Source organism: Oncorhynchus masou, chromosome 28 (genome assembly GCF_036934945.1).
Source record: "Oncorhynchus masou masou isolate Uvic2021 chromosome 28, UVic_Omas_1.1, whole genome shotgun sequence".
In the NCBI taxonomy this organism is placed as follows: domain Eukaryota; kingdom Metazoa; phylum Chordata; class Actinopteri; order Salmoniformes; family Salmonidae; genus Oncorhynchus; species Oncorhynchus masou.
Window position 1 is genome coordinate 87,907,529 of NC_088239.1, and position 23,933 is coordinate 87,931,461.

At 46.3% G+C, this 23,933-nt stretch overlaps 1 protein-coding gene across 1 annotated transcript in view; it reads left to right on the forward strand.

The window, feature by feature from the left end:
• LOC135518452 (A-kinase anchor protein 2-like) overlaps window positions 1–23,933 on the forward strand; it is a 121,408-nt gene that overhangs the window by 80,881 nt on the left and 16,594 nt on the right.

Sequence of the window (23,933 nt, forward strand, 5' to 3'; positions counted from 1 at the left end):
ACATACTTTCTAGTAGGCTTAGACTGAAGAGATGGCAAATAGGAGTGGCAATATCATCCGCTATCATTCTCAGTAACTTTCCATCCAAGTTGTCAGACCTCTTTGTCCTGTCATTGTTGATAGTACTTATTTGACAATACTTTTTTCACCTCTTCCACACTAACTTCAAAATTACAACGCTTGTCTTCCATAATTTGTTCAGATATACTTGGATGTGTAGTGTCAGTGTTTGTTGCTGGCCTGTAATGTCAAAAGTTGCTAAACTTGCCTATGAAAAAAAATCATTGAAGTAGTTGGCAATATCAGTGGGTTTTGTGATGAATGAGCCATCTGATTCAATGAATGATGTATGTGAGTTAGCTTTTTTTCCAATCCTTTGTTTCTTGTTTTCCTTTTGTTGAGGGTTGGCCCCTGGATACGTGAATAACTACTTCCTGTCTGACGTGGCCCTTCGTATTGTTGCTGAGATGATAATCAAATAGGCAGCTTCCTCTCTCTCTCTCCCCATCTCTCTCTTGCTACCCGTCTCTCTCTCCCCGTCTCTCTCTCTCCCTGTCTCTCTCCCCGTCTCTCTCTCGCTACCCATCTCTCCCCATCTCCCCATTTCTCTCTCTCCATCTCTCTCCTCATCTCTCTCTCCTGCTCTGTTGGGTGTGACTGGATTCAAATACTATTTTAAATCAAACTGTGTTTGATTGAGCTTGCCATGGTGTATTGGAACTAATAGAAAAGTCCCAAAAGTGCAAACCAAATGGGCACCGGTCAAAAGTAGTGCACTATGTAGAAAATAGGGTGCCATTTGAGTTCCAGACCAAGGGAACACTAACACTAGAGTGAGAAACACCAGGACAGGAAGTGGCCATGTAATAGCCAGCCAATCACTACAGTTAGGATGATAGAGCCAGCTAATTACAACAATTTGGGACGTTAAAGCCAGCCAATCACTATAGTTAGGATGTTAAAGCCAGCCAATCACTATAGTTAGGATGTTAAAGCCAGCCAATCACTACAGTTAGGATGATAGAGCCAGCCAATCACTATAGTTAGTATGATAGAGCCAGCCAATCACGATAGTTAGGATGTTAAAGCCACCCAGAGAGAGACAGAGGGGAAAGGAATTTCCAAAAGGAAGTTCAAGTACAGTTTTAAACGTTCTAGCCAGCCTCCCAGCATGCAGTGTGAAGTGGGATGTGAGTGTTCTTTAGCTGAAACGGTGACCAGTGTGTGTGGAGGGGGGTGGGCTACAGCTGACGACTGCACCAAAAGGGAAAGCATGCCACTGGCTACCTAACTGGGGCATCAGTACTCTGGTCCTACCTCCTACGTGATGTCATAAGACCTAGGTACGTCTGGAGAGAACCAGCAGGGAACCACTGTGATTAGAAAGACCATAGAGAAGACCTGTCCAGCCCTGGCACTGTGATTAGACTGACCATAGAGGAGACCTGTCCAGCCCTGGTACTGTGATTAGACTGACCACAGAGGAGACCTGTCCAGCCCTGGCACTGTGATTAGACTGACCATAGAGGAGACCTGTCCAGACACCACAATCAATGCTTGCATCTATAGAAATACTACCTTCTATCCTGTTGTACTCTGGACTATATTATGGATCGCCAGACAGACGGCACTATCCAGATAGTCAACTTAACAGGGTACAATATCCCCATACAGTACCGTTCTTTAGACTGAGATAAAAAATAAAAAGAGGCCTCTGGTCCATCCCAAATGGAGAACACTGTCAGATGACAGACGAGGTTAAAAGCATTTGTACATTGATCCTTTGATGTCAGACCTAATTTGATGTCAGCCACCAATTGTTCTCCCACTTAAAAAGATGAGAGAGGCCTGTAATTTTCATCATAGGTACACTTCAACTATGACAGACAAAATGAGGAAAAAAAATCCAGGAAATCACATTGAAGGATTTTTAATGAATTTATTTGCAAATTATGGTGGGAAATAAGTATTTGGTCAATAACAAAAGTTTATCTCAATACTTTGTTATATACCCTTTGTTGGCAATGAGAAAGGTCAAACGTTTTCTGTAAGTCTTCACAAGGTTTTCACACACTGTTGCTGGTATTTTGGCCCATTCCTCCATGCAGATCTCCTCTAGAGCAGTCATGTTTTGGGGCTGTTGCTGGGCAACACGGACTTTCAACTCCCTCCAAAGATTTTCTATGGGGTTGAGATCTGGAGACTGGCTAAGCCACTCCAGGACCTTGAAATGCTTCTTATGAAGCCACTCCTTCGTTGCCCGGGCGGTGTGTTTGGGATCATTGTCATGCTGAAAGACCCAGTCACGTTTCATCTTCAATGCCCTTGCTGATGGAAAGAGGTTTTCACTCAAAATCTCACAATACATGGCCCCATTCATTCTTTCCTTTACACGGATCAGTCGTCCTGGTCCCTTTGCAGAAAAACAGCCCCAAAGCATGATGTTTCAACCCCCATGCTTCACAGTAGGTATGGTGTTCTTTGGATGCAACTCAGCATTCTTTGTCCTCCAAACACGACGAGTTGAGTTTTTACCAAAAAGTTCTATTTTGGTTTCAGCTGACCATATGACATTCTCCCAATCTTCTTCTGGATCATTCAAATGCTCTCTAGCCAACTTCAGACAGGCCTGGCTTAAGCAGGGGGACACGTCTGGCACTGCAGGATTTGAGTCCCTGGCGGCGTAGTGTGTTACTGATGGTAGGCTTTATTACTTTGGTCCCAGCTCTCTGCAGGTCATTCACTAGGTCCCCCTGTGTGGTTCTGGGATTTTTGCTCACTGTTCTTGTGATCATTTTGACCCCACGGGGTGAGATCTTGCGTGGAGCCCCAGATTGAGGAGATTATCAGTGGTCTTGTATGTCTTCCATTTCCTAATAATTGCTCCCACAGTTGATTTCTTCAAACCAAGCTGCTTGCCTATTGCAGATTCAGTCTTCCCAGCCTGGTGCAGGTCTACAATTTTGTTTCTGGTGTCTTTGACAGCTCTTTGGTCTTGGCCATAGTAGAGTTTGGAGTGTGACTGTTTGAGGTTGTGGACAGGTGTCTTTTCTACTGATAACAAGTTCAAACAGGTGCTATTAATACAGGTAACGAGTGGAGGACAGAGGAGCCTCTTAAAGAAGAAGTTACAGGTCTGTGAGAGTCAGAAATCTTGCTTGTTTATAGGTGATCAAATACTTATTTTCCACCATAATTTGCAAATAAATTCATTAAAAATCCTACCATGTGATTTTCTGGATTTTCTCATTTTGTCTGTCATAGTTGAAGTGTACCTGTGATGAAAATTACAGGCCCCTCTCATCTTTTTAAGTGGGAGAACTTGCACAATTGGTGGCTGACTAAATACTTTTTTGCCCCACTGTAGATGTTAAAGCCTCCTGGATCCGTTGAGGTCTGACCTACTTTATACAACAGACACATAGACAGTAAAGCCTCATAGATCCATTGAGGTCTGACCTACTTCATACAACAGACACATAGACAGTAAAGTCTCCTGGATCTGTTGAGGTCTGACCTACTTCATACAACAGACACATAGACAGTAAAGTCTCCTGGATCTGTTGAGGTCTGTTGTAGAGCACTAGATGTAGATGTTAAAGCCTCCTGGATCCGTTGAGGTCTGTTGTAGAGCACTAGATGTAGATTTATTTATCTAATTTTATTTATATTTATTTATATGCACCTTAATCAACATCAATATTACAATAACGCAACATTCATGTTTATGTGCCGGGGTTAGCCAAAAGCTAATTAGCACCTGTAGTCCCTGGGTGGCTAAGGTTCCTTTACACAGCCACTATACAAAAACACACTAAAACAACATATCAAATATATTACATCAGATAATATATCGTTCAAACAACAACGCTGTCATCAACTGTCGTCTGACATATGAGGATCCACTGATAACTGTGTGTACAGGTTTGGATAGATTTGAGCCATGTTTTGAATGTACATTTAAAAGTACAATAATCAGTGTAGCTTCTCTAATCCAATGGCGTTGCATTCCTGTATATCGTAGCTCTAACAGAGCAGACTGATTGGCCTATTTTACTGTGTTGAAAAGGGACAACGTTTTCCCCTCTAGTTACTGCCCTTGTTATCCTGGAGGTGCTTTCCTTCAGCATGATATGCCGGCATAGAGGTGGACGGGCAAGACCATGCAGGATCTTAAAGACAAGGCTTGCATCTACATACTGCTTAAAGCTACCCAGACAAAATCAATTATTTTTGTAAATGATATGACAATGGTGGTAACTGTTGGGTTTGTTATCAAAAATCTTGTGTTTGTAGAGTGAATTCAATTGGTTTCAGAATAGTTTGTGACCAGCATGTGAGGTAATATTTTAGACGTGAGGAGATCACAGCATGCAGGAGGCAGGGCCTCCAGACGAAGAAAAGGTCTGATCAACCTGAAGTTGGATAATCCAAACTTAACCGTGTTTAACCACCTTCTTCACATGTTTCTTAAACGTCAAGTTAGAGCCCAAAATGACACCAAGATACCTGAAGTTAGACACAACGTTCAGATTCATCCCATTAACCAGAAAAGCTGGTTGGAGTCCAAAATGACACCAAGAGACCGGAAGTTAGACACAAGTTTCAGATTCTCCTATTAACTTTAGTTTACTGATTTCATTGTCCCCATGGGGACATTTTGTTGCAGTGTCATGTACACGTTTAAAGAAACGTTTAAATAACAAAACAAATTGACAATACAATTTTCATATTATTTACATACCGATAAAAAGAGACTAGCCTGCTGGCCTTACTGGGTGGCTAGGAAGCAGCTGGCCTTACTGAGTCAATAGGAACATTAGCCTGCTGGTCTTACCGAGTCTATAGGAACAATAGCCTGCTGGCCTTACTGGGTGGCTAGGAACCAGCTGGCCTTACTAAGTCAATAGGAACATTAGCCTGCTGGTCTTACTGAGTCAATAGGAACATTAGCCTGCTGGCCTTACTGGGTGGCTAGGAACCAGCTGGCCTTACTGAGTCTATAGGAACATTAGCCTGCTGGCCTGCTGGCTGGCCTTACTGAGTCAATAGGAACATTAGCCTGCTGGCCTTACTGGGTGGCTAGGAACCAGCTGGCCTTACTGAGTCAATAGGAACATTAGCCTGCTGGCCTTACTGGGTGGCTAGGAACCAGCTGGCCTTACTGAGTCAATAGGAACATTAGCCTGCTGGCCTTACTGAGTGGCTAGGAACCAGCTGGCCTTACTGAGTCAATAGGAACATTAGCCTGCTGGCCTTACTGGGTGGCTAGGAACCAGCTGGCCTTACTGAGTCAATAGGAACATTAGCCTGCTGGCCTTACTGGGTGGCTAGGAACCAGCTGGCCTTACTGAGTCTATAGGAACATTAGCCTGCTGGCCTTACTGGGTGGCTAGGAACCAGCTGGCCTTACTGAGTCAATAGGAACATTAGCCTGCTGGCCTTACTGGGTGGCTAGGAACCAGCTGGCCTTACTGAGTCAATAGGAATATTAGCCTGCTGGTCTTACTGAGTGGCTAGGAACCAGCTGGCCTTACTGAGTCAATAGGAACATTAGCCTGCTGGTCTTACTGAGTGGATAGGAACCAGCTGGCCTTACTGAGTCTATAGGAACATTAGCCTGCTGGTCTTACTGAGTGCTATTGGAACATTAGCCTGGCCTTACTGAGTCAATAGGAACATTAGCCTGCTGGTCTTACTGAGTGGATAGGAACATTAGCCTGCTGGTCTTACTGAGTCTATAGGAATATTAGCCTGCTGGCCTTACTGAGTCTATAGGAACATTAGCCTGCTGGCCTTACTGAGTCTATAGGAACATTAGCCTGCTGGCCTTACTGAGTCTATAGGAACATTAGCCTGCTGGTCTTACTGAGTCTATAGGAACATTAGCCTGCTGGCCTTACTGAGTCTATAGGAACATTAGCCTGCTGGCCTTACTGAGTCTATAGGAACATTAGCCTGCTGGCCTTACTGAGTCTATAGGAACATTAGCCTGCTGGCCTTACTGAGTCAATAGGAACATTAGCCTGCTGGCCTTACTGAGTCTATAGGAACATTAGCTGCTGGCCTTACTGAGTCTATAGGAACATTAGCCTGCTGGTCTTACTGGGTGGATAGGAACCAGCCTGCTGGACTGGGTCTATAGGAACATTAGCTTCTGGTCTTACTGAGTCTATAGGAACATTAGCCTGCTGGTCTTACTGAGTCGATAGGAACATTAGCCTGCTGGTCTTACTGGGTCTATAGGAACATTAGCCTACTGGCCTTACTGGGAGGATAAGAACATTAGCCTGCTGGTCTTACTGAGTCTATAGGAACATTAGCCTGCTGGCCTTACTGAGTCTATAGGAACATTAGCCTGCTGGTCTTACTGAGTCTATAGGAACATTAGCCTGCTGGTCTTACTGAGTCTATAGGAACATTAGCCTGCTGGCCTTACTGAGTCTATAGGAACATTAGCCTGCTGGTCTTACTGAGTCTATAGGAACATTAGCCTGCTGGTCTTACTGAGTCTATAGGAACATTAGCCTGCTGGTCTTACTGAGTCGATAGGAACATTAGCCTGCTGGTCTTACTGGGTCTATAGAAACATTAGCCTGCTGGTCTTACTGAGTCTATAGGAACATTAGCCTGCTGGTCTTACTGAGTCTATAGGAACATTAGCCTGCTGGTCTTACTGGGAGAGATAGAAACATTAGCCTGCTGGTCTTACTGAGTCTATAGGAACATTAGCCTGCTGGTCTTACTGAGTCGATAGGAACATTAGCCTACTGGCCTTACTGGGAGGATAGGAACATTAGCTTGCTGGTATTACTGAGTCGATAGGAACATTAGCCTGCTGGTCTTACTGAGTCTATAGGAACATCCCTGAGGAGAGACTGTGTTGGTGGTGGAGTGGAGACAGACACATCCCTGAGGAGAGACTGTGTTGGTGGTGGAGTGGGTACAAAACACATCCCTGAGGAGAGACTGTGTTGGTGGTGGAGTGGAGACAAAACACATCCCTGAGGAGAGACTGTGTTGGTGGTGGAGTGGAGACAAACACATCCCTGAGGAGAGACTGTGTTGGTGGTGGAGTGGAGACAAACACATCCCTGAGGAGAGACTGTGTTGGTGGTGGAGTGGAGACAAAACACATCCCTGAGGAGAGACTGTGTTGGTGGTGGAGAGAGACACAACACATCCCTGAGGAGAGACTGTGTTGGTGGTGGAGTGGGGGACAAAACACATCCCTGAGGAGAGACTGTGTTGGTGGTGGAGTAGAGACAAAACACATCCCTGAGGAGAGACTGTGTTGGTGGTGGAGTGGAGACAAAACACATCCCTGAGGAGAGACTGTGTTGGTGGTGGAGTGGAGACAAAACACATCCCTGAGGAGAGACTGTGTTGGTGGTGGAGTGGAGACAGACACATCCCTGAGGAGAGACTGTGTTGGTGGTGGAGTGGAGACAAAACACATCCCTGAGGAGAGACTGTGTTGGTGGTGGAGTGGAGACAAAACACATCCCTGAGGAGAGACTGTGTTGGTGGTGGAGTGGAGACAAAACACATCCCTGAGGAGAGACTGTGTTGGTGGTGGAGTGGAGACAAAACACATCCCTGAGGAGAGACTGTGTTGGTGGTGGAGTGGAGACAAAACACATCCCTGAGGAGAGACTGTGCTGGTGGTGGAGTGGAGACAAAACACATCCCTGAGGAGAGACTGTGTTGGTGGTGGAGTGGAGACACAACACATCCCTGAGGAGAGACTGTGTTGGTGGTGGAGTGGAGACAAAACACATCCCTGAGGAGAGACTGTGTTGGTGGTGGAGTGGAGACAAAACACATCCCTGAGGAGAGACTGGGTTGGTGGTGGAGTGGAGACAAAACACATCCCTGAGGAGAGACTGTGTTGGTGGTGGAGTGGAGACAAAACACATCCCTGAGGAGAGACTGTGTTGGTGGTGGAGTGGAGACAAAACACATCCCTGAGGAGAGACTGTGTTGGTGGTGGAGTGGGGGACAAAACACATCCCTGAGGAGAGACTGTGTTGGTGGTGGAGTGGAGACAAAACACATCCCTGAGGAGAGACTGTGTTGGTGGTGGAGTGGAGACAAAACACATCCCTGAGGAGAGACTGTGTTGGTGGTGGAGTGGAGACAAAACACATCCCTGAGGAGAGACTGTGTTGGTGGTGGAGTGGAGACAGACACATCCCTGAGGAGAGACTGTGTTGGTGGTGGAGTGGAGACAAAACACATCCCTGAGGAGAGACTGTGTTGGTGGTGGAGTGGGGACAAAACACATCCCTGAGGAGAGACTGTGTTGGTGGTGGAGTGGGGGACAAAACACATCCCTGAGGAGAGACTGTGTTGGTGGTGGAGTGGAGACAAAACACATCCCTGAGGAGAGACTGTGTTGGTGGTGGAGTGGAGACAAAACACATCCCTGAGGAGAGACTGTGTTGGTGGTGGAGTGGAGACAAAACACATCCCTGAGGAGAGACTGTGTTGGTGGTGGAGTAGAGACAAAACACATCCCTGTGGAGAGACTGTGTTGGTGGTGGAGTGGAGACACAACACATCCCTGAGGAGAGACTGTGTTACGTATTAAGAAGAAGCTCTTTGGGAAGAATCAATGGATTTTATTTGGATCGTTCAGGTTCTGTTGAAAAAGTCTCATGGAGTACTATACTGAAGCACAACAATATATAAATGCAACATGAAACAATTTCAAAGATTTTACTGAGTCACAGTTAATAGAAGTAAATCAGTCAATTATAATAAATTCCGTGGGCCCTAATCCATGGATTTCAAATGACTGGGTAGGGCCTCAGCCATGGGTGGGCCTGGGAGGGCATAGACCTGAGGAGCCAGGTCCAGCCAATCAGAATTAGTTTTAACCCACAAAAGGGCTTTATTAGAGACAGAAACACTCCTCAGTACCCCTTCCCCTCCTCAGATAATCCCGCAGGTGAAGAAGCCGGATGTGGAGGTCCTGGGTCGCCGTGGTTACACGTGGAGGTCCTAGGTTGCCGTGGTTACACGTGGAGGTCCTGGGTCGCCGTGGTTGCACGTGGAGGTCCTGGGTTGCCGTGGTTACACGAGGAGGTCCTGGGTTGCCATGGTTACACGAGGAGGTCCTGGGTTGCCGTGGTGACGTGTGGAGGTCCTAGGTTGCCGTGGTTACACGTGGTCTGCGATTGTGAGCCCAGTTGGACGTACTACCAAATTCTCTAAAACGAAGTTGGAGGTGGATTATGGGAGATAAATTAACATGAAATTATCTCTGCACCCTGTCCCCAGGTGGCTTACAGGCTAGTATTCCTACTTTCACTGTGGGATCTAGCTGGACTCATGCAGTAGCATGAGGTTACTATACCTTTCACTGTGGGATCTAGCTGGATGAGAATGGGGACGTGCTCTGTCCTACTTTTCCTGTAGTCCACAATCATCTCCTTTGTCTTGATCGTGAGGATGGAGAGGTTGTTGTCCTGGCACCACACTACCAGATCTCTGACCTCCTCCCTATAGGCTGTCTCATCGTTGTTGGTGATCAGGCCTACCACTGTTATGCCATTGGCATACTTAATGATGGTGTTGGAGTCGTGCCTGGTCATGCAGTCGTGGGTCAACAAGGAGTACAGGAGGGGACTGAGCACGCACCCCTGAGGGGCCCCTGTGTTGAGGATCAGCGTGGCGAATGTGTTGTTACCTACCCTTACCCCCTGGGGGCGGCCTGTCAGGAAGTCCATGATCCAGTTTCAGAGGGAGGTGTTTAGTCTCAGGGTCCTTAGCTTAGTGATTAGCTTTGAGGACACTATGGTGTTCAACGCATAGGTAATCCTTCTGTACAGGTGGGAAAGGGCAATGTGGAGTGCAATAGAGATTGCATCATCTGTGGATCTGTTGGAGCGGAATGCAAATTGGAGTGGGTCTAGGGTTTCTAGGATAATGGTGTTGATGTGAGCCATGAGCAGCCCAAGAAAGCATTTCATGGCTACTGGCATGAGTGCTACGGGAAGGGACGTTAGTCATTTAGGCAGGTTACCTTCGCTTTCTTAGACACAGGGACTATGGTGGTATGCTTAAAACATGTAGGTATTACAGACTCAGTCAGGGACAGGTGGAAAATGTCAGTGAAGACACTTGCCAGTTGGTCAGTACATGCTCGGAGTACACGTCCTGGTAATCCGTCTGGCCTTAAGGGCCTTGTGAATGTTGACCTGTTTAAAGGTCTTACTCACATCGGCTATGGAGAGCGTGATCCCACAGTCATTCGGAACAGCTGATGCTTTCATGCATGTTTCAGTGTTACTTGCCTCGAAGCGAGCATAGAAGTTATTTAGCTCATCTGGTAGGCTCGTGTCACTGGGCAGCTCTCGGCTGTGCTTCCCTTTGAAGTCTAACAGTTTGCCAGCCCTGTTACATCCGTCAAGAGTCGGAGCCGGTATAATCATGGGATGGTCAACACAGTATAATCAAGGGATAGTCAACACAGTACAATCATGGGATGGTCAACACAGTACAATCATGGGATGGTCAACACAGTACAATCAGGGGATAGTCAACACAGTACAATCAGGGGATGGTCAACACAGTACAATCATGGGATGGTCAACACAGTACAATCAGGGGATAGTTAACACAGTACAATCAGGGGATGGTCAACACAGTACAATCAGGGGATAGTCAACACAGTACAATCATGGGATGGTCAACACAGTACAATCAGGGGATGGTCAACACAGTACAATCAGGGGATGGTCAACACAGTACAATCAGGGGATGGTCAACACAGTACAATCAGGGGATAGTCAACACAGTACAATCATGGGATGGTCAACACAGTACAATCAGGGGATAGTTAACACAGTACAATCAGGGGATGGTCAACACAGTACAATCAGGGGATGGTCAACACAGTACAATCAGGGGATGGTCAACACAGTACAATCAGGGGATGGTCAACACAGTACAATCAGGGGATGGTCAACACAGTACAATCAGGGGATGGTCAACACAGTACAATCAGGGGATGGTCAACACAGTACAATCAGGGGATAGTCAACACAGTACAATCAGGGGATGGTCAACACAGTACAATCAGGGGATGGTCAACACAGTACAATCAGGGGATGGTCAACACAGTACAATCAGGGGATGGTCAACACAGTACAACAATCAGTACAATCAGGGGGGGATGGTCAGATCTCTTTTGAAAATCACAGTACAGTTTCCTGGTCTAGTCCAGGTGTTGATCTAGGTCAACACAGTACAACCATGTTGTGTAGTTTCCTGTGTCTAGGCCATGTTGGGTTTCATGTCTAGGCCATGTTGATGTATCTAGGCTATGTTGTGTCTAGGCCATGTTGTGTAGTTTCCTGTGTCTAGGCCATGTTGTGTAGTTTCCAATCTAGGCCATGTTGTGTTGTGTAGTTTCCAGTACTAGGCCATGTTGTGGGATGGTCAACACAGTATGTCTAGGCCATGTTGTGTTGTGGTTTCCACAGTCTAGGCCATGTTGGGATGGTCAACACAGTATCAGGCCATGTTGTGATGGTCAACACAGTACAGGCCATGTTGTGTTGTGTAGATGGTCTAGGCACAGTACAATCATGGGATGGTTAACCAGTATCTACAATCAGCCATGTTGGATAGTCAACACAGTACTAGGCCATGTTGTGATGGTCAACACAGTACTAATCATGGGGATGGTCCTGTGTCAGGCCATGTTGTGTTGTGTAGTTTCCAGTATCAGGCCATGTTGTGGATGGTCTAGGCCATGTTGTAATGTGAAGTTTCCTGGGCCCTAGTGCTCATTAATTGATCTATCTGCTCTGACCCATGTTGTGTTGTGTAGTTTCCACATCTAGGCCATGTTGTGTCTTTTGAAAATCCATGTTGAACATAGTTTCATTTGTCTAGGTGTTGTGTAGTTTCCTGTATCTAGGCCATGTTGTGTCTAGGCCATGTTGTGTAGTTTCCTGTGTCTAGGCCATGTTGTGTTGTTTCCTGTGTCTAGGCCATGTTGTGTTGTGTAGTTTCCTGTGTCTAGGCCATGTTGTGTTGTGTTGTTTCCTGTGTCTAGGCCATGTTGTGTTGTGTAGGTATTAGGCCTGTGTATCTTGGCCATGTTGTGTTGTGTTGTTTCCTGTGTCTAGGCCATGTTGTGTTGTGTAGTTTCCTGTGTCTAGGCCATGTTGTGTTGTGTAGTTTCCTATGTCTAGGCCATGTTGTGTAGTTTCCTGTATCTAGGCCATGTTGTGTTGTGTAGTTTCCTGTGTCTAGGCCATGTTGTGTAGTTTCCTGTGTCTAGGCCATGTTGTGTAGTTTCCTGTGTCTAGGCCATGTTGTGTAGTTTCCTGTATCTAGGCCATGTTGTGTTGTGTAGTTTCCTGTATCTAGGCCATGTTGTGTTGTGTAGTTTCCTGTGTCTAGGCCATGTTGTGTAGTTTCCTGTATCTAGGCCATGTTGTGTTGTGTGTTTCTAGGCCTGTATCTAGGCCTGTGTTGCCATGTTGTGTAGTTTCCAGTATCTAGGCCATGTTGTGTTGTGTTGTTTCCTGTGTCTAGGCCATGTTGTGTTGTGTAGTTTCCTGTGTCTAGGCCATGTTGTGTTGTGTAGTTTCCTGTGTCTAGGCCATGTTGTGTTGTGTAGTTTCCTGTGTCTAGGCCATGTTGTGTAGTTTTGTGTTGCCATGTAGTTTCCTGTGTCTAGGCCATGTTGTGTTGTTTCCTGTGTCTAGGCCATGTTGTGTGTAGTTTCCTGTGTCTAGGCCATGTTGTGTTGTGTGTAGGCCATGTTGTGTTGTTTCCTGTGTCTAGGCCATGTTGTGTTGTGTGACTGTATTCCTAACAGTGAGGTGAAGAAGATAAACGTTCCTAAATTTCCCAGTTTTAGTCCGGTCATTTAGTTTGGTTCCCCCAGTCCTCCTGGTGTTCCTCGGTGAGTTCTGTGCTTGAGGTCCCCTCTCCCCTCGCTGGCATGACTGGCTCTAAGGTGGTGATACCTACTGTGTGTTAAACAGCAATACTATTCCCTGTTGTTCCAATGTGGAAATCATGTGACTAAATACGTTTTAATACGTTGTAACTTAAAAAAAAAAAAAACATTTATAGCAGAGTATCTATTTTAAAAGGACTTTAAAAGACACTAATTAGTAGCTTGTTGTTCTTGCTAACGAGCAGGAACTTGTGGATTCTGTAACCATGAAGGTCGCTGTGCCACCCCTGTCAGATCCCCTCTGCTGTGACAGACATGTTGTCTCTCCCTGCTTCAGTGCGTTAACACCCTATTCTTCGCAGTCCAAACACTGTGTGTGTATATTATGACCATTTTGGGACATTTTGCGTTCGTTCTGGTGTACGGCAGGGTTTTTAAATTTTTTAATTACCCGTTTGAGCAAACTAGATATTTTTTTCTTGAATATTCGATAGTCACAGTCTACGCCCCTTCGTCAGTGATTGGTCAACAGTAGAGATTCTTCAATTAAGTGTTTGTTGTCATTCATTGATGCATATCGGTGCGCCTGACACCTACTACCAAACCTTGTTCAAAGGCACTTCAATATTTTGTCTTGTCTATAAACTCTCTGAATGACACATATACACAATACATGTCTCAATTGTCCCGAGTCATAAACATCCTTCTTTAACCTGTATCCTCCCCTTCATCTACACTGATTTAACAGGTGAAATCAATAAGAGATCATAGAGTTCCCCTGGATTCACCTGGTCAGTCTGTGTCAATGGAAAGAGCAGGCGTTCTTAATGTTTTGTCCACTCAGTGTAGTTCAACACGTTAGAGTTAGTCATGATGACATGTGTTCTTCCACATGGAATATAACTATCTCTGTTCTGTTCCATAGCAGGTGCGGCAGGGTAGCCTAGTGGTTAGAGCGTTGGACTAGTAACCGGAAGGTTGCAAGTTCAAATCCCTGAGCTGACAAGGTACAAATCTGTCGTTCTGCCCCTGAACAGGCAGTTAACCCACTGTTCCCAGGCCGTCATTGAAAATAAGAATTTGTAAGGAAACTAAAAGTGAAGCTGAAACTTAGATTAGAGGCAGTGAAAGTGAACTCACACACACACCAGCTCCCACTTAGTCACCTGACACCTAATCTGAGCCAGGAGAGGACAGGAGACGGAGGCATTGGTTACTGCTGATCTCATCACCCAGCACAACACTGATAAACAAAACACACCTTTCCTGTCTGATACCAGGGAGCATAGTAGTCATCAATATACAACATTCTACTTAAACAGAAGGCATTTTGGTCAATGTGGCAGGCGAAAATGGGAAAATGCCTTTGAGTTGACTGTCCCACTCCCAGCCCAATCTGTATCCTCCCCCCCTTTCCTCATCATGGAGAGCGAAGCTGTGACAGTCCAGCCTGCTACGGAGGAAGGGGAGGGAGGGAGGGGTCTGGCTCACAAGCTCCTACACAGGGAGGAGGGGAGACCACAGGGCTGGATGTTTTGGGCGCGTGGGGGGGGGTTAGGGTGTGGAGGGCTGTTTAAGGGCCCTCACAGAGAGGGGGGTTAGGGTGTGGAGGGCTGTTTAAGGGCCCTCACAGAGAGGGGGGTTAGGGTGTGGAGGGCTGTTTAAGGGCCCTCACAGAGAGGGGGTTAGGGTGTGGAGGGCTGTTTAAGGGCCCTCACAGAGAGGCGGGTTAGGGTGTGGAGGGCTGTTTAAGGGCCCTCACAGAGAGGGGGGTTAGGGTGTGGAGGGCTGTTTAAGGGCCCTCACAGAGAGGGGGGTTAGGGTGTGGAGGGCTGTTTAAGGGCCCTCACAGAGAGGGGGTTAGGGTGTGGAGGGCTGTTTAAGGGCCCTCACAGAGAGGGGGGTTAGGGTGTGGAGGGCTGTTTAAGGGCCCTCACAGAGAGGGGGTTAGGGTGTGGAGGGCTGTTTAAGGGCCCTCACAGAGGGGGAGAGGGAGGGGTTAGGGTTGTGGAGGGAGGAGGAGGGAGGAGAGGGGCCCTCAGGGGGAGAGGGAGGAGGGGGAGGGGAGGAGGGGGTTAGGTTGTGGAGGGGAGGGCCCTCACAGGAGGCGGGTTAAGGGCCCTCACAGAGGGGGGTTAGGGTGTGGAGGGCTGAGGGCCCTCACAGAGAGGGGGTTAGGGTGAGAGGGGGAGAGGGGGAGGAGGGCTGTTTAAGGGAGAGGGGAGGGAGGAGAGGGGAGAGGGAGGAGACGGGAGGAGAGGGGGGAGAGGAGGAGGGAGGAGGGGGAGAGGAGGAGGGAGGGAGAGAGGGGGGGAGGGGGAGAGAGGGAGGAGGAGGGAGGAGGGGAGGAGGGAGGAGACGGGGAGAGAAGAGGCATTGGAAAGGAGAGGGAGGAGGGGTACAGGAGGAGGAGAGGAGGAGGGATGGCAGAGCTGGCTGGGAGGGAGAGGGGAGATGGAGGGAGGAGAGCTGGGGAGATGGAGGGAGAGGGGAGAGAGGGAAGAGGAGAGAGGGGAAGCTATCATTACGAGAGGGAACACTCCCTTTTTAAGCCAGACCCTCCGCCTCTTTGCCTGCGCGCCCATGACATCACAGCTTGGAGAGACGCAGGGGCAGGAGAGGAATGTGACGGGGAGAGAAGAGGCATTGTGAAAGGAGAGGAAAAAGAGGAGGGCTATTGTACAGGAAAGGAAAAGTCTCTGGCAGAGAGGAAACAGGACAACAGCTATCATTACACAGGGTATGTACTGCAGCTAGCTGGCTGGTCTTTTACACACGAGGACAGAGAGGAAACAGGACAACAGCTATCATTACGCAGGGTATGTACTGCAGCGAGCTGGCTGGTCTTTTACACACGAGGACAGAGAGGAAACAGGACAACAGCTATCATTACGCAGGGTATGTACTGCAGCTAGCTGGCTGGTCTTTTACACACGAGGACAGAGAGGAAACAGGACAACAGCTATCATTACGCAGGGTATGTACTGCAGCTAGCTGGCTGGTCTTTTACACGAGGACAGAGAGGAAACAGGACAACAGCTATCATTACGCACAGGTAGAGTGGACAGTTGGGCCAGGAAACAGGACAACAGCTATCATTACGCAGGGTATGTACTGCAGCTAGCTGGCTGGTCTTTTACACACGAGGACAGAGAGGAAACAGGACAACAGCTACCATTACGCAGGGTAAGTACTGCAGCGAGCTGGCTGGTCTTTTACATGAGGACAGAGAGGAAACAGGACAACAGCTACCATTACGCAGGGTATGTACTGCAGCTAGCTGGCTGGTCTTTTACACACGAGGACAGAGAGGAAACAGGACAACAGCTACCATTACGCAGAGGAGGGTGGCAGGTAGCCTAGTGGTTAGAGTGTTGGGCCAGTAACCGTAAGATCAAATCCCAGAGCTAATTAAGTAAAAATATGTCTTTCTGCCCCTGAACAAGGCAGTTAACCAGCTGTTCTCCGGTAGGCCGTCATTGTAAATAATAATTAGTTCTTAAATTGACTTGCATAGTTAAATAAATGTTGTTGTTTTTAAGTACTGCAGTGGAGTAATACTTCTACTAGAATATTAATATAGTGGTGGAGTAATACTTCTAGTAGAATATTAATATAGTGGTGGAGTAATACTACTAGTAGAATATTAATATAGTGGTAGAGTAATACTTCTACTAGAATATTAATATAGTGGTAGAGTAATACTTCTACTAGAATATTAATATAGTGGTGGAGTAATACTTCTACTAGAATATTAATATAGTGGTGGAGTAATACTACTAGTAGAATATTAATATAGTGGTAGAGTAATACTTCTACTAGAATATTAATATAGTGGTAGAGTAATACTTCTAGTAGAATATTAATATAGTGGTGGAGTAATACTACTAAATATAGTAATACCAGTCAGTGAGAGGACCAATACCAGTCAGTCAGAGGACCAATACCAGTCAGTCAGAGGACCAATACCAGTCAGTCAGAGGACCAATACCAGTCAGTCAGAGGACCAATACCAGTCAGACAGAGGACCAATACCAGTCAGTCAGAGGACCAATACCAGTCAGTCAGAGGACCAATACCAGTCAGTCAGAGGACCAATACCAGTCAGTCAGAGGACCAATACCAGTCAGTCAGAGGACCAATACCAGTCAGTCAGAGGACCAATACCAGTCAGTCAGAGGACCAATACCAGTCAGTCAGAGGACCAATACCACCACAATCATCCTTCTCTCCTCTTGATGTTGTTTTTACCACCTTCATAGACTTCAGATCAAACTATTAGTTTGACTTCAGCCTGACTTTTCATCTGTCTCTTCTAAAAAATGAAAAACTTCCTGTATGGTTTATTTTGATCCCAGTAAATCAGTATTGGATTGTAGTTGTAATAACAGTATTGTAACAGTCTCTCCATGTTATAACTAGTCATCTCTATGTTCTCTGTAAGGAAACGTCCGTGGTGTTCATGGTAGAGCTAGATATTGTGTTTCCTAGAAGAGCTAGCTAGTCTCTTATCATCAGGGGTGAGTGATGTCTCTCTCTCTATCTGTGTGTGGCTGTCCCTGGTCTGTTTCACAGCTAGCTCTCCGTCTAACAGCACATTGGTCAGGGACATCTAGGTTTATCAGCCATGAGGGGATCACTTACAGGAAAGGGAGAGGGAGGTGGAAAGGGGAGAGAGAGGAGGGAAGGGGAGGGAAAGGGAGAGGAGGGAAGGGAAGGGGAGAGAGAGGAGGGAAGGGGAGGGAAAGGGAGAGGAGGGAAGGGAAGGGGAGAGAGAAGAGGGAAAGGGAGAGAGGAGGGAAAGGGAGAGAGAAGGGGAGAGGGAGGAGGGAAGGGGAGAGGGAGGAGGGAAAGGGAGAGGGAGGTGGAAAGGGGAGAGAGTGGAGGAAAGGGGAGAGAGTGGAGGGAAGAGGAGAGAGGAGGGATGGGAGAGATGGGAGGGAAGGGGAGAGGGAGGTGGAAAGGGGAGAGAGTGGAGGAAAGGGGAGAGAGTGGAGGGAAGAGGAGAGAGGAGGGATGGGAGAGATGGGAGGGAAGGGGAGAGGGAGGTGGAAAGGGGAGAGAGTGGAGGGAAGGGGAGAGAGGGGGGATGGGGAGAGAGAGGAGAGGGAAGAGGAGAGAGGAGAGGGAAGGGAAGAGAGAGGAGAGAGAGGAGAGAAGAGGAGAGAGGGGAGGGAAGGGGAGAGAAGAGGAGAGAGAGGAGAGGGAAGAGGAGAGAGGAGAGGGAAGGGGAGAGAGGAGAGGGAAGGGGAGAGAGAGGAGAGGGAAGAGGAGAGAGAGGAGAGGGAAGGGGATGGGAGAGAGAGGAGGGAAGAGGAGAGAGAGGAGGGAAGGGGAGAGAGGAGGGAAGAGGAAAGAGAGGAGGGAAGGAGAGAGAGGAGGGAAGGGGAAAGAGAGGAGGGAAGGAGAGAGAGGAGGGAAGAAGAGAGAGGAGGGAAGGAGAGAGAGGAGGGAAGGGGAAAGAGGAGGGAAGGAGAGAGAGGAGGGAAGGAGAGAGAGGAGGGAAGGAGAGAGGAGGGAAGAGAGAGAGGAGGGAAGGGGAAAAAGAGGAGGGAAGAGGAGAGAGAGGAGGGAAGAGGAGGGAAAGGGAGAGAGGAGAGAAGGAGAGAGAGGAGGGAAGGGGAAAGAGAGGAGGGAAGGAGAGAGAGGAGGGAAGGAGAGAGAGAAGGGAAGGGGAGAGAGGAGGGAAGAGGAGAGAGAGGAGGGAAGAGGAAAGAGAGGAGGGAAGGAGAGAGAGGAGGGAAGGAGAGAGAGGAGGGAAGAGGAGAGAGAGGAGGGAAGGAAAGAGAGGAGGGAAGGGGAAAGAGAGAAGGGAAGGAGAGAGAGGAGGGAAGAGGAGAGAGGGGAGGGAAGGGGAGAGAGAGTAGGGGAGAGGAGAGAGAGCAGGGAAGGGGAAAGAGAGAAGGGAAGGAGAGAGACGAGGGAAGTGTGTTGCTAGAAGTGTGTAAAGTGCTTGGGGCTCTAGGTTGTGTGGGCAGATGTAGAAGCTTGTGTTGCAGCAGGTTTTGTTACTGTAACCATGTGACGTGGAGGTATTTTTCCAACTGGACTGGAGGGTGGACCTTTCTATCACCCATGTGGGTACATGCTCCTTTAAACCAATGAGGAGATGGGACGTGGGTACATGCTCCTTTAAACCAATGAGGAGATGGGACGTGGGTACATGCTCCTTTAAACCAATGAGGAGATGGGATGTGGGTATATGCTCCTATAAACCAATGAGGAGATGGGATGTGGGTATATACTCCTATAAACCAATGAGGAGATGGGACGTGGGTATATACTCCTATAAACCAATGAGGAGATGGGACGTGGGTATATACTCCTATAAACCAATGAGGAGATGGGACGTGGGTATATACTCCTATAAACCAATGAGGAGATGGGATGTGGGTATATGCTCCTTTAAACCAATGAGGAGATGGGACATGGGTATATGCTCCTTTAAACCAATGAGGTGATGGGACGTGGGTATATGCTACTTTAAACCAATGAGGTGATGGGACGTGGTCCTATAAACCAATGAGGTGATGGGAGAGGCCGGACTTGCAGCGAGTTGAGCATCACAAATAGAGTTCTAATTTAGCTCCTGGCTACTCAGATGCTTGTTGACAAGCGAGCAGTATTGATGAAATGATTGAATAACAATGTACAGTGGCAAGAAAAATTATGTGAACCCTTTGGAATTACCTGGATTTCTGAATAAATTGGTCATAAAATTTGATGTGATCTTCATCTTAGTCACAACAATAGACAAACACAGTCTGCTTAAAGTAATAACACACAACTTAGTCTTTTTCTTGTCACACATTCACAGTGTAGGTTGGAAAAAGTATGTGAACCTCTTGGCTAATGACTTCTCCAAAAGCTAATTGGAGTCAGGAGTCAGCTAACCTGGAGTCCAATCAATGAGATGAGATTGGAGATGTTGGTGAGAGCTGCCTTGCCCGTTAAAAACACTCACAAATCATGAGTTTGCTATTCACGAGAACCAGTGCCTGATGTGAACCTTGCCTCGAACAAAAGAAATCTCAGAAGACATAAGATTAAGAATTGTAGACTTGCATGAAGCTGGAAAGGGTTTCAAAAGTATCTCTAAAAGCCTTGATGTTGATCAGTCCAAGGAAAGACACATTGTCTATAAACGGAGAAACTTGTGTCCGTCCTGCAAAGATGACTGCAAGAGCACAGCTCAGAATGCTCAATGAGGTTAAGAAGAATCCTAGAGTGTCAGCTAAAGACTCACAACAATCTCTGGAACATACTAACATCTCTGTTGACGAGTCTACAATATGTAAAACACTAAACAGAATGGGGTTCATGCCACTGTATGTGTACATTTACTTTTCAACGCTCGAGCGACGAGACACGAGCAGTTTGGTCAGCATGTTACTGTATGTATTGTAATCTACCGTCTTTACTGTGCTTTATGTTGTACTACTGTCAAGTAGTAAAAGTAGCAGAGAGTGTTCCAATGTCTGCAGTACAAACCTCTTCTCATTTTGGAACGTCCGGATGATGGAGGGAAGCGGCTCAGATTGGGCTGCACTCTCTGACTCTCTCATTTTCAAACCATGGTTGACCACATGGTCCACCACAGCCACCCGAATTTCATCAGAGATTACTCTCCTTGGTCTTCCTCCACCTCGACCCCTACCTCTACCTCTACCCCCACCCCCACCTCCACCCATACGTGGGTGATGTTCTATCTACTGAAGCTAGGCTACATTAACATGGGTGATGTTCTATCTACAGAGGCTAGGCTACATTAACATGGGTGATGTTCCATCTACTGAAGCTAGGCTACATTAACGTGGGTGATGTTCTATCTACAGAAGCTAGGCTACATTAACGTGGGTGATGTTCTATCTACAGAAGCTAGGCTACATTAACGTGGGTGATGTTCTATCTACAGAAGCTAGGCTACATTAACGTGGGTGATGTTCTATCTACAGAAGCTAGGCTACATTAACGTGGGTGATGTTCCATCTACTGAAGCTAGGCTACATTAACGTGGGTGATGTTCCATCTACTGAAGCTAGGCTACATTAACGTGGGTGATTTCTGTGCTGTGTGACTGACGAGTTTCACATTACTGTTAATGTCATTATCAACTCAGGGTGAGAGAGTTTGGCCTTGAGCTGTGTGTGTGTGTGTGTGTGTGTGTGTGTGTGTGTGTGTGTGTGTGTGTGTGTGTGTGTGTGTGTGTTTTAGGGCCCCTTTTGTAGTTGTGTTGACATCCAGAGGAAGACGCTGCTGTAGCATTCAGGGTCACAGAACATCAGAGAAGACACACACACACACACACACACACACACACACACACACACACACACACACACACACACACACACACACACACACACACACACACACACACACAGAGAGACAGAGGGGTCTTCCTTTCAGCCCCAGACTGTTGAATTTTAACCTGTTTAATCTCAACAGAAGATAAAAGGTGTTTTGGTGAAATATGGATTTTATTCTCCGTTTTGGGAGCATTTCCTCCTCTTATTGCAAATAACTTGTAGTAGTTGACTGTGCTTGGATATTAGATATCTGTACAAGTGTTTGTCATTCATTTAACCGTAGACTGTTGAGAACACCTTTATTTAACCAGGTAGGCCTGAACACCTTTATTTAACCAGGTAGGCCAGTTGAGAACACCTTTATTTAACCAGGTGGGCCAGTTGAGAACACCTTTATTTAACCAGGTGGGCCAGTTGAGAACACCTTTATTTAACCAGGTAGGCTAGTTGAGAACACCTTTATTTAACCAGGTAGGCCAGTTGAGAACACCTTTATTTAACCAGGTAGGCCAGTTGAGAACACGTTCTCATTTGCAACTGTGACCTGGCCAAGATAAAGCAAAGCAGTGCGACACAAACAACAACACAGAGTTACACATGGAATAAACAAATGTACAGTCAATACCACAATAGAAAAGTCTATATACAGTGAGTGCAAATGAGGTAAAATAAGGGAGGTAAGACAATAAATAGGCCATGGTGGCGAAGTAATTACAATATAGCAAATAAACCCTGGAATGGTAGATGTGCAGAAGATGAATGAGCAAGTAGAGATACTGGGGTGCAAAGGAGCAAAATAAATAAATAACAGTATGGGGATGAGGTAGTTGGATGGGCTACTTACAGATGGGCTGTGTACAGGTGCAGAGGTAGAGACAGAGGAATAAGAGGGAGGTAGAGAGGGAGGGATGAGAGGGAGGTATAGAGGGAAGAGGGGAAGGTAGAGTGGGAGGGAAGAGAGGGAGGTAGAGAGGGAGGGATGAGAGGGAGGTATAGAGGGAAGAGGGGAAGGTAGAGAGGGAGGGATGAGAGGGAGGTATAGAGGGAAGAGGGGAAGGGAAGAGAGGGAGGTAGAGAGGGAAGAGGGGAAGTCATCCCCATATTTGTTTTTGTTTTTCTGCTCTTGTGCACACCAGTATTTCTACTTGCACATCATCATCTGCTCATTTATCACTCCAGTGTAAATTGCTAAATTGTAATTAATTACCCACTATTGGCCTATTTATTGCCTTACCTCCTCATGCCATTTGCACACACTGTATACAGACTTTTCGATTGTGTTATTGACTGTACGTTTGTTTATTCCATGTGTAACTCTGTGTTGTTTGTGTCACACTGCTTTGCTCTATCTTGGCACAGTTGTACATGAGAAGTTGTTCTCAACTGGCCCACCTGGTTAAATAAAGGTGTTCTCAACTGGCCCACCTGGTTAAATAAAGGTGAAATATAATAAATAGGAAAGTGACGCCTGCGTCAGAGACACTGCTAAATGTTGCTTTCCAAAAGATCAGAATCTATCCTCAAACGCAGATATTTCAAACACAGCATTTTTCCATTACATGTTTTTAATGCCAGCAGTGGAGTTTATTATTTGCCATTTACCAAACAGCATGATATAGGAGTTTGTTTGATTTAAAACCTAATTATTTGCTAGAAGCCATTTTTGTAAAGTGTTAAAATACTCTTGGAGAGTTTATTTTAACCTGCTGTATAGAGCACATGAGCATATTCAGCATATAAGTGAACATTGACAACATTAAATGTTATCGGATTTCATTCTCTTCATTATTCTCAGTACTTCCTGTTTGGTCTCAAATAGAAGAAGTGGTTCAGTTTCTCATGATCTTCCCCAAAATCTGATTAACTGATGCTAAATACTGCTATGCTACGCCCTGATTAACTGATGCTAAATACTGCTATGCTACGCCCTGATTAACTGATGCTAAATACTGCTATACTACAACCTGATTAACTGATGCTAAATACTGCTATGCTACACCCTGATTAACTGATGCTAAATACTGCTATGCTACGCCCTGATTAACTGATGCTAAATACTGCTATGCTACGCCCTGATTAACTGATGCTAAATACTGCTATACTACGCCCTGATTAACTGATGCTAAATACTGCTATGCTACAACCTGATTAACTGATGCTAAATACTGCTATGCTACAACCTGATTAACTGATGCTAAATACTGCTATGCTACAACCTGATTAACTGATGCTAAATACTGCTATGCTACAACCTGATTAACTGATGCTAAATACTGCTATGCTACAACCTGATTAACTGATGCTAAATACTGCTATGCTACGCCCTGATTAACTGATGCTAAATACTGCTATGCTACAACCTGATTAACTGATGCTAACTGCTATGCTAACCTGATTAACTGATGCTAAATACTGCTATGCTACAACCTGATTAACTGATGCTAAATACTGATTAACTGATGCTAAATACTGCTATGCTACACCCTGATTAACTGATGCTAAATACTGCTATGCTACACCCTGATTAACTGATGCTAAATACTGCTATGCTACACCCTGATTAACTGATGCTAAATATGCTAACACCCTGATTAACTGATGCTAAATACTGCTATGCTACAACCTGATTAACTGATGCTAAATACTGCTATACTACACCCTGATTAACTGATGCTAAATACTGCTATGCTACACCCTGA